Below are 9,596 nucleotides of genomic sequence, written 5' to 3'. Positions count from 1 at the left end.
AGGTTTGCCAGGCACTGGAAATGTACTACTACACTTGGTAGAGCCTAGAACGTGATCTGACCAAGACTCAAGGAATCCACCCCTAGCCCCAGAACTTAACTTCTCTCTCTGCCCATAACTTCCTCCTCTTCCACCAGCTAGCTTTTCAGCTTCATGAATTTTCTTCTTCATTTCTCCCCAATGCCTCTCTTGAATTTTCTGATAGCCCATGGTGCTATAATTAGGTACTTTTCCATTTTCCCCCTTTGTGTATGAGATTTTTGAGGACCGGAACTTTGTCTTGTTCATAGCACCTCACATAGGGCCCAGCTCATGGTAGGTGACTCTAGGGGTCATGGACTGGCTTTGGCCAATGTAGGGTGGTGAGGGGCTCTGGAAGAGAAACCTCTAAACACACTGTCTCTTGTTTTCTCCTTGGTGTCACGTCTAGACATGATGCCTGGTTCTGTTGCAGCCGTCTTGCTGTCCAAGTGGCACTAGCTTTAGAAAGAAGCCAGTAATGAGGGCAGCGGGGCAGAGAGTTGCAAGTAACCTCAGCCTGGGATCCTCCTACATCTGGACCTGAAGTTATGTATATAGCAAATTTCTCATGGTTTAAGCCATCTGATTCAAGGTCTTTTCTTTCCTTCTCCTTTTTCTTTTCCCTCCTTCTCATCTTCCTCCTTCTTGTACTTTTTCTTTTAGCTTTTATTTTTTGCTGCCCACATCTTTCTAACTGGTTTGTAACTTAGTACCAGTCTTCAGTTGGACTGACAGTGAAGGGCCTAGCCAATGGAGTCTAGCTGACAGCATCTGCAATTAATTGTTTTTATTCAAAGGTCTTATTTTCCCTACTAAACTATAGATTCTTCTGAGGGGAGGAAGTGATTTTGTCTCATATTGTCCTGTTATTCTCTTCTTTGAAGAATCTACCTAATGCCTATTATGTAATACAGAGTTCCAAAAATATTGAGTCAAACTGAACTGAATTGGCATGTTCAAATACTCTTCTCCTTTTTCTTAACCCTCAATATATCACTTATCTTTATACCACATAATGTAGTATTTTGTGCTATACCATGGTTCTTACATTGATGCCCATTGAAAGTCTTGCACTCCTCAAGAAGATGTTAAGGTTCTGGAGAACAGCATCTGAGTCTCATCTCGTATTTCTTTGATATCCTTTGTAGTTTGCAGCATTTGTAGGGCTCATAGAAGCATCTAACAACTTCCTGATGAACTAATGCTCTGAAACCTTGCAAACATTACACCCTCCCAAGGTTTTCAGTTATGCACTCTTTCATGTTTTGTCTCGGTTCATGATGGCAAAAGTTCTCACCATCTTTGCCGGACACCCTATAGACATAGAGTACCTTCTCTTCTTTCCCATGTGCATAGAGGTGACATCAAATAAAGCCTTTGTGACTAATGAAGGAGAATATTAAAGTATTGTCTCCCCACAGATCACAATTCCATAGAACGATTTTGGTGAACTTAAACCTCTCAAGGACTATTGTGGTGGAGGTGGAACTAACATTCAAAATATTGTTTGGGATGGAGGGCAGTTTTTGGAAGTGACACCACACACTGATCACCTTGTTTAGCCGTTAAGACTGCTTTGCTATTAACTGTGTGTAGTTACAGAGCCTAGTTTTCTTTCTCATCTCCAAGACATCTCTATTTTTGAAGCTCTGCTTCTTAGGTATGTCCCTCTGTGTTTCTGAAGAAGTCTACAGTCACAATTACCGTTTGCTGAAAGGACACTCGGCACCCTGTTTTCTATCCCTTCGAAGGTCCTCTGACAAGATGCTCCAGCTGCCTGTTTTTCACACATTTTCCCATGACTGAGATTCAGCAATACAACTCAGCAGTTTAAATTGTTTAAACAAGCTCCCAACAAATAAAAAGTCAGGGAGAGGTAAACATAGGGACCTATACATTCTTATTTTTCAGTGCCTCTTTGAACATTGCTTTCCCTCTCTTGGTGATGGATTTTGACTCTGGTTATAATAACAGTATCTCTTAGAGAAAATATTTTAAAAACCCTGAAACCAAGAGAAAGCAGGAATTAAGAATCGACAAATTTGTCCTCATTTTTCCTTCCTTATTTTACATATCTGAGTGGTTTTGCTCTCCAAATCTGATTAACAACTTTTCCTTTTGAAGAATGGTCATGTGTTCTTTGGGTTATTTAGTTTGCAGCCAGGTATGTCAAGGTGGTAATAAATTACATGTGTGCTTAGGTGTCAGGAACATCCATAGTATAATCGAGGGGATGCCAGAGAGCAGGGCTTTTAATTTAATCTCCTGTGTCAAGTACTGTACAGTTCAGTTCAGTCGCTCGGTTGTGACCGACTCTTTGCGGCCCCATGGACTGCAGCACTCAAGGCCTCCCTGTCAATCGCCAACTCCCAGAGTTTACTCAAACTCATGTCCATTGAGTCGGTGATGCCATCCAGCTATCTCATCCTCTGTCGTCCCCTTTTCCTCCTGCCTTCAATCTTTCCTATCATCAGGGTCTTTTCAAATGAATCAGTTCTTTGCATCAGGTGGCCAAATGATTGGAGTTTCAGCTTCAGCATCAGTCCTTCCAATGAATATTCAGGACTGATTTCCTTTAGGATGGACTGGTTGGATCTCTGTGCAGTCCAAGGGACTCTCAAGAGTCTTCTCCCACACCACAGTTCAAAAGCATCAATTCTTTGGCGCTCAGCTTTCTTTATAGTCCAAGTCTCACATCCATACATGACTACTGGCTTTGACTAGATGGACCTTTGTTGGCAAAGTAATGTCTCTGCTTTTTAATATGCTGTCTAGCTTGGTCATAACTTTTTTTCCAAGGAGCAAGCATCTTTTAATTTCATGGCTGCAATCACTATCTACAGGGATTTTAGAGCCCCCCAAAATAAAGTCTCTCGCTGTTTCCACTGTTTCCCCATCTATTTGCCATAAAGTGATGGCACCGGATGCCATGATCTTAGTTTTCTGAAAGTTGACTTTTAAGCCAACTTTTTCACACTTCTCTTTCACTTTCATCAAGAGCCTCTTCAGTTCTTTGCTTTCTGCCGTAAGTGTGGTGTCATCTCCATATCTGAGGTTATTGATATTTCTCCTCTCAATCTTGATTCCAGCTTGTGCTTCATCCAGCCCCGTGTTTCTCATGATGTACTCTGCATGTAAGTTAAATAAGCAGGGTGACAATATACAGCCTTGACGTACTCCTTTCCCTAATTGAAACCAGTTTGTTGTTCCATGTCTAGTTCTAACTGTTCTTTCTGACCTACATACAGATTTCTCAAGAGGCAGGTCAAGTGGTCTGGTATTCCCATCTCTTTCAGAATTTTCCACAGTTTGTTGTGATCCACACAGTCAAAGGCTTTGGCATAGTCAATAAAGCAGATGTTTTTCTGGAACTCTTGCTTTTTTGGTGATTCAGTGGATGTTGGCAGTTTGATCTCTGGTTCCTCTGCCTTTTCAAATCCAGCTTGAATATCTGGAAGTTCACAGTTCACATACTGTTGAAGCCTGGCTTGGATAATTTTGAGCATTACTTTACTAGCATGTGAGATGAGTGCAATTGTGTGGTAGTTTGAGCATTCTTTGGCATTGCCTTTCTTTGGGATTGGAATGAAAACTGACCTTTTCCAGTCCTGTGGCCACTGGTGAGTTTTCCAAATCTGCTGTACAACCAATGGACATATCTCAACTTAAGGAAACTTGACATGTGAGACAGTGTGTTATGTGCCCTAGGGGATAAAAGATACGTCAGACATATTCAAACCCTACAGGTATACTATAAGCAATCAAAAAAGGGGGAAAAAAACCCTTTTTTTCGAAAATGGAAAAATTGCATCACAAAAGTAATTCACTGAGAAATAGATTTAGTGTAGAGACTGAAATGTCTAATTCTCCATGTCTCATCCTAGAGATAGATACTGTTAAGAGTTTTGTTGAGACTTTCAGAATTTTTATGTGTATAGTATAATACATGTGTATAGAAACGTGTGTTTTTATGCAGTGGGATCATATTATATATACAGTTCTTTAACCTCTGTCAGTGCATCTAATTATCTTGGCTTTATCTCTCACTGTGTACTATTCCATTGTGTGTGTGTATCACACTGCCTCATATTGACAGGGGACCCAGTTCTCTGAGTTTTTAAAATTGAAGTATAGTTGATTTAAGTTGTTGTTCAGTCATTCAGTCGTGTCTGACTCTTTGCGATCCCATGAACTGCAGCATGCCAGACTTCCCTGTTTTAGGTGTACAACCTAGTGATTCAATATATTCATAGATTATACTTTACTTAAAGTTATCATAATATAATAACTGTATTCCTCTGTGATGTACAAAATGTCCTTGTTGCTTTCCCTGAGATATTTTTTACTCCATTAGAAAGTGTTGTAGTAAATATCCTTGTTCATTTATTTATTGCACTTGTGAAACCAACTTCTTAGGAAGATCAGGGAAGATTTCAGAGAAGTAGACCTTTAATAGAGCCTGGAGGATGGTGTGGCATGGGCAAGGATGGAAACCACAAGATGTAGTCTGGGGTCTGTGAATAGATGTCTTTGGGTGAAGTGTAGATTTTGTGGTTTCCATCTTGGGCAATTGACTCACAATAAAAAGTTAAGATGAAGGGGGAGTTTGCAAAAGAACATGAAGTTCCTACAGTTTAGACATTTTGAGTTTGCAATGAATGATGCCATGATGCCTAAGAAGAAATATTAGATGTGGGAATGGAGGGCGTCAGGTAGATAGGAACCACCAGAGAGGAGGAGACATCAGTTTCCAGTAAGCACCGGGAAAGCCATGGCACACAAAAGAGACATCATAAAGGATGATTCAGCAGGGCTGGATGTGACGGAAGTTAAGAAGCCCTGTTTCCTTATCTAAAATTTGGGGGACAACAATTTCCATCCCTCATGGTTAGTATGAGCACTAAGTGAAAAAACAGGCAAACTTTTCATAAGTAACAGTTATTCCTGTAATACCATTTCATTGGGTTATGAACTTTCTCTCTAGTCCCCCAAATAATGGTCATCCCAGCAGGGCTCTAGGAGTTGTTCGTTTATGGAACAAAGAGGGTGAATTACAGTGACCTTTTCAGGGAGCAACTGTGAAGTCACCGAAGGGGGTTGGCTATGTTTTCCCAGTGATTCAGTGGAAACTTAAGAGTTTTACTTAAGAGTCACCTCCAAAGATGTGAATCTGCTCTAAATACTTTGGGGCACTTTCACATCTGTGGTTACTGAGTTAAATTTTCCCTTTTATCTATTTCAACACCCCCTATCCACCCCACTCCCCATCAAATTACAGAGATTTGTTTTTGCTTTTAGAGCAGAAAGGAAGGATGGGAAGACACATTCCAAATATTTAGTTAGTTTCAAAAGTATGTGTTATTCAAAGCACCTTCAAGTACTAGGTTTCTTGAAATAAGAAACTCTATCATCTCTCTCCACTGTGTTCCCTTGGCAGGAACAGTAACCATCTACTTCAAGTGCAAAACACTCAGCTCTTTGCAGGGAAAGAATAACAGCCTGAGAGTTGGGAGAGGGGAATTCCAGGCTCAGCTCTCCTCATCCAGGTAGGAAGACTTCTCTGGGCCTCATGATCCTGATCAGTAAAATGAGAGGGCTGAACAGGAAGCCTTTAGTTCCTTATTGGTAAGAAAGCACAACCTCTGGTTCACAGATCCCTTGTGAGGTTGACGGGGCAGTAGCATGAGCCTTGTTTTGCAGACTTGGAAATGGGAAACCCAAGAGGTGAGTGACTTGTCTAAGCAGAATGCGACTTCCCTCCTCAGAGATAAGACCAGAGCCAGTGTCTGCCAGCTGACTACTAGCGGCAAACACTGTCGTCTGAACAACTCTGCCTTTGATTGGGATGGAGACTTCTAGAAGGTCAGGGATCTGCTTCCTTCATGTGGAAATCACCTCCCATCCCTTGGCAGCCCCCATTATTTCTTCCCTTCCCACTCCCACTTTTTACTCTTTATTCCAGCCACCATGAACTAGTTTGAGTTCTTCAAATGGTCCCATACCCTCTCACCTCCTGCTCTTTGCATAAACTGGGTGTATTTTTCTTTTCTCTTGGAAAACTTTTCTCCCCATGAACCTTTTCCCCTAGTTAACTCCCCCTCCTCCTTCAGGCTTTTGTTCTGTCCTTGTCTCTTTCAGATAGTTTTCCCCAACTCTCCCTCCAAGCTACGTTAGAGATACTTTCTCTGAACTTTTCTAATCATTGTGGTGATAGTATTTACCACCCTGCAAGGTAAGTGGCTGTTAACTTACCAAAGTATATGAAAAATATACTCGATTTCAGTGGCTTCAACCAGGTAAAAACTTTTCTTTCATGTAACAAAAAATGGAGAAATATGCTCTTGAGAGTCAGTGTGGTAGCTTAAGTCAACAGGGACCAGATCCTTAAAGCTTTGTGCTCCAGTGTCCTTAATGTTGCCTCATGGTTCCAAGATGGCTGCTGGAATGCAAGCCATCACATCCATGAACGGGGCAGGAAACAAAGGAAATATCTACCAGATGAGTCAGCCCCCTTAATGAAACTTTCCTAGAAGCTCTACCAAAAATCATCTACTTGCCTATTCTAGGTTGGTAATATAGTTTGTCAGTATCCTGAAAAACACCGGATGCTCTTGGGGAGGTACAGGAGAGAGGAGCTGTTGGTAAACAATCTGCGTCTCTGTCATCTAAACTACTCAAGATGTGGTAGGCCATCCATGTCAGTCTGTGAGCAGACAAGTGAGGAAATGTACGAATTTATGAACTTTTATAAGAGCTTGACATTGACATGATGTGGTATCTGTCCACAGTGATAGGCAGTAAAACAGTAACATTTGGTTCTTTCCCACAGAGTTTGAGAAGCCCCCCCTGCCACGGGTCCTCTATCTTCCCCACAAGACTGCAAGCATCAAGAGGGCAGGTAAGCTTTGCTGTCTGTGTTATTCATGGGTCCTGCTGGCTATGACACCTAATGAAGAGGTGGTTCACAAACCTGTGAGTCTGGATGATGCCAGAAACTCGGCCTCCGTACATTGATGCTGAATTGAATCTTGGAGACAGGGTTTGGGGTGAAATAGAAAAGAATAGAAAAAAAAGTTGCTTTATCGCTTTGCCAGGCAAAGGGGGACACAGTGGGCTCCTGCCCTTGAAAACTGTGTGTACCTACCCAGGAGGATTTTTTGAGGAGTTTTATAGCAATAGTTCAAGGGTAGGGTTGCTGATAAGATTAGGGTGTGTACAGGGCCTGCACTCCTTTAATCTGGTCTCAGGTCACCTTCTTGATGAGCTGCTCTAGTTCCTTTAGTCTCAGGTGGTCTTCTCTGGCATGAAGACTGCTGACATCTTCCATTTATAGAAAGTTAATTCTATGAAGACCTTAAAAACATTTTTATATGTATCATTGTTATGTGTACTGTTTCTTGGCTACTCCTCCCTTGACTCTGCATCCCCTCCCTTCCTGGATTAGCAACTGTTCAAATCTGTGCTTTGAAACTCAGGGAAGGTCACGAAGGCTAGACTCTGTTCCCTATAAGAAATGGGGTTACACACAACAGCTTCTGTACCCAGGAGCCCCACGGGGTCCTGCTGGGCTTCAAGGCTAAGCACTGATTGCATTTGTCATCATCTGATTCTTGCTCAGCTCACCTGCCCAGATGTGTCTGAATTTCTCTCCTCTCCTGTGTCCCTTCGTGATCTTGTGTTCGTGCTTCTCTCTTGCCCTACTCTATGATCCCTCTTTCTCGTCCAACTCTTGAATATGCCAACTCAGCCCTGAGCTCTCCACTTCTCTCTTTCCACACCTTCTTCCTCTGGGGTTACCTACTTCATCAGCTTTCCTGCTCCTACAGGAGAAAGACCTCCAGATCTTGGCCTCAGGCTGAACTCATCTTCCAGGTGCTTGCTGGAGTGGGTCCAAAACTGAAGTCTCTCTTCTCCTAAGTTAGGCTGACTTCCCGACTCTTTCCCCAGACACCAGTGGGATTTGACGAAGACCCAAGAGAGGCCAAGCCTTGAGAATGGATAAATCTAAACAGTTGGGGGAGATAGGACGTGCTTCTACATATGAGCAAAGGAGGCTCCCCACGCTTAGACCAGGCCCAGAGGGGCCCCTCCTGTAGGGCTCTGGGAAGGTGGTGCAGGCCCTGCTTGTGAAACTAGAATGCTTTCTGTATTGGGCAGGGAGGTGTGATTGAAGATACTTCCTCTCTCAAGGATGACCCTTCATCACAGTGAGCAATTGCTCTTCTCTAATTAAGTGCAAAGCCCACCCACTGTGAACTCACTTCCCAGGTCTGTCTAGGACTGCCCTGGCCTTCTCAGCTTGCTTCACAATCGATAGCTCTAGAAAAAGGAAGCTTTATTCACTGAAATCACAGATCAATGAGACAAGATTTGCATATAAGCTTAGTATATAAATCCTGGGGTGAGGTAATAATTTTTTTTTACCTGCTGTCTCCTGATTTTCCCTCCCTTTCTGTTTTCTCAGTTCATTCTCCCTTCTGCTCTTTTGTCCTTCTCTTCACTGATAATGTCCTTTCCTTAAATACTCCTATTTTCCCCACCCAACTCCTATGCACTTCCTCCAGGCCCTGTGTGATGATTATCTGCAAATTTGCCTCCTACCACCCAACCCTGAGGGCAGAGCTACTATTTCCCTCTGGGTCTCCAGAGTGAGGGCTTCCCTGATAGCTCAGTTGGTAAAGAATTCACCTCCAGTGCAGGAGACCCTGGTTCAATTCCTGGGTCAGGAAGATCCCCTGGAGAAGGGAAAGGCTACCCACTTCAGGGTTCTGGCCTGGAGAATTCTATGGACTCAAAAGAGTCGGACACGACTGAGCGGCTTTCACTTTGACTTCTCTAGAGTGAGCTGGGCATGGGGGTTTGGGGGCCGCCTCATGGTCTATGCTCAGCACTGTTCTTTGAACTCATACATCTGTTTATTGAACAACCTCTCCTGTCCCTCTCTTTCTCCATTCTTTCCTCTTCTCTCTTCCAGGTTCTCCTTTCATTCACCTTCCTTAGGAGGAAGATTCCTACAGGCACCTTGACAAGGAGGAGCTAGAGTGTGTCACCAGAGTTGGGACTTCTCTGTCCCAGAGGCCAAGGGGTCACCTAGGACAATTAGGGATCATTTCCCTACATGGAAGTATGACCTGTGTTCCCCAATATTCTCCCTTACTCCCAGGGGACTTGAAAGACCTGAAGAATCTTTGTGTACTTTTCTTGACTGAAGACTTTGAAAGCTTCTCTCAGACAGAGAGGTGGAAATGGTGTGATGGAAACCCCAAGAACCTGACCCCAGTGAGTCTCTCCAGAAGATAGTGCCCATAGGATTCTTGGGTTTCTATTTTCTGTCTTGACTAAAAAGTTATAATATGTGCACTCTTTCAAAACAGATACAGCTTTTGACTTTATTTTTGCCAGTTTAATCATGTTTTGTTGTAATTTTCTTTTCTTTCCTCTGGGATATCAAAAACTTGCATTGGCACATTTTGGGGTCCTCTTCTCAGTGTGATACTTACATTTAGAGATAAGTGATGGTTTGAATAAAAATTGGCATGGGTATCTGCCAAGACAGCTTCCTGCATCATTAGAGA

The 9,596-nt window shown here is 42.8% G+C and overlaps 1 long non-coding RNA gene across 1 annotated transcript; it reads left to right on the top strand.

Moving 5' to 3' along the window:
- The first annotated feature begins 5,463 nt into the window (after nt 1–5,463).
- LOC129651551 (uncharacterized) lies at nt 5,464–9,197 on the top strand. The gene is made up of 4 exons (XR_008714194.1): nt 5,464–5,567; nt 5,675–5,745; nt 6,851–6,919; nt 8,996–9,197. It is a non-coding gene; the product is annotated as an uncharacterized LOC129651551 (long non-coding RNA).
- Nucleotides 9,198–9,596: the final 399 nt, after the last annotated feature.

The sequence above is a fragment of the Bubalus kerabau genome, chromosome 4, assembly GCF_029407905.1.
Source record: "Bubalus kerabau isolate K-KA32 ecotype Philippines breed swamp buffalo chromosome 4, PCC_UOA_SB_1v2, whole genome shotgun sequence".
NCBI classification, from domain to species: domain Eukaryota; kingdom Metazoa; phylum Chordata; class Mammalia; order Artiodactyla; family Bovidae; genus Bubalus; species Bubalus kerabau.
This window is presented reverse-complemented; position numbering and strand designations above follow the sequence as displayed.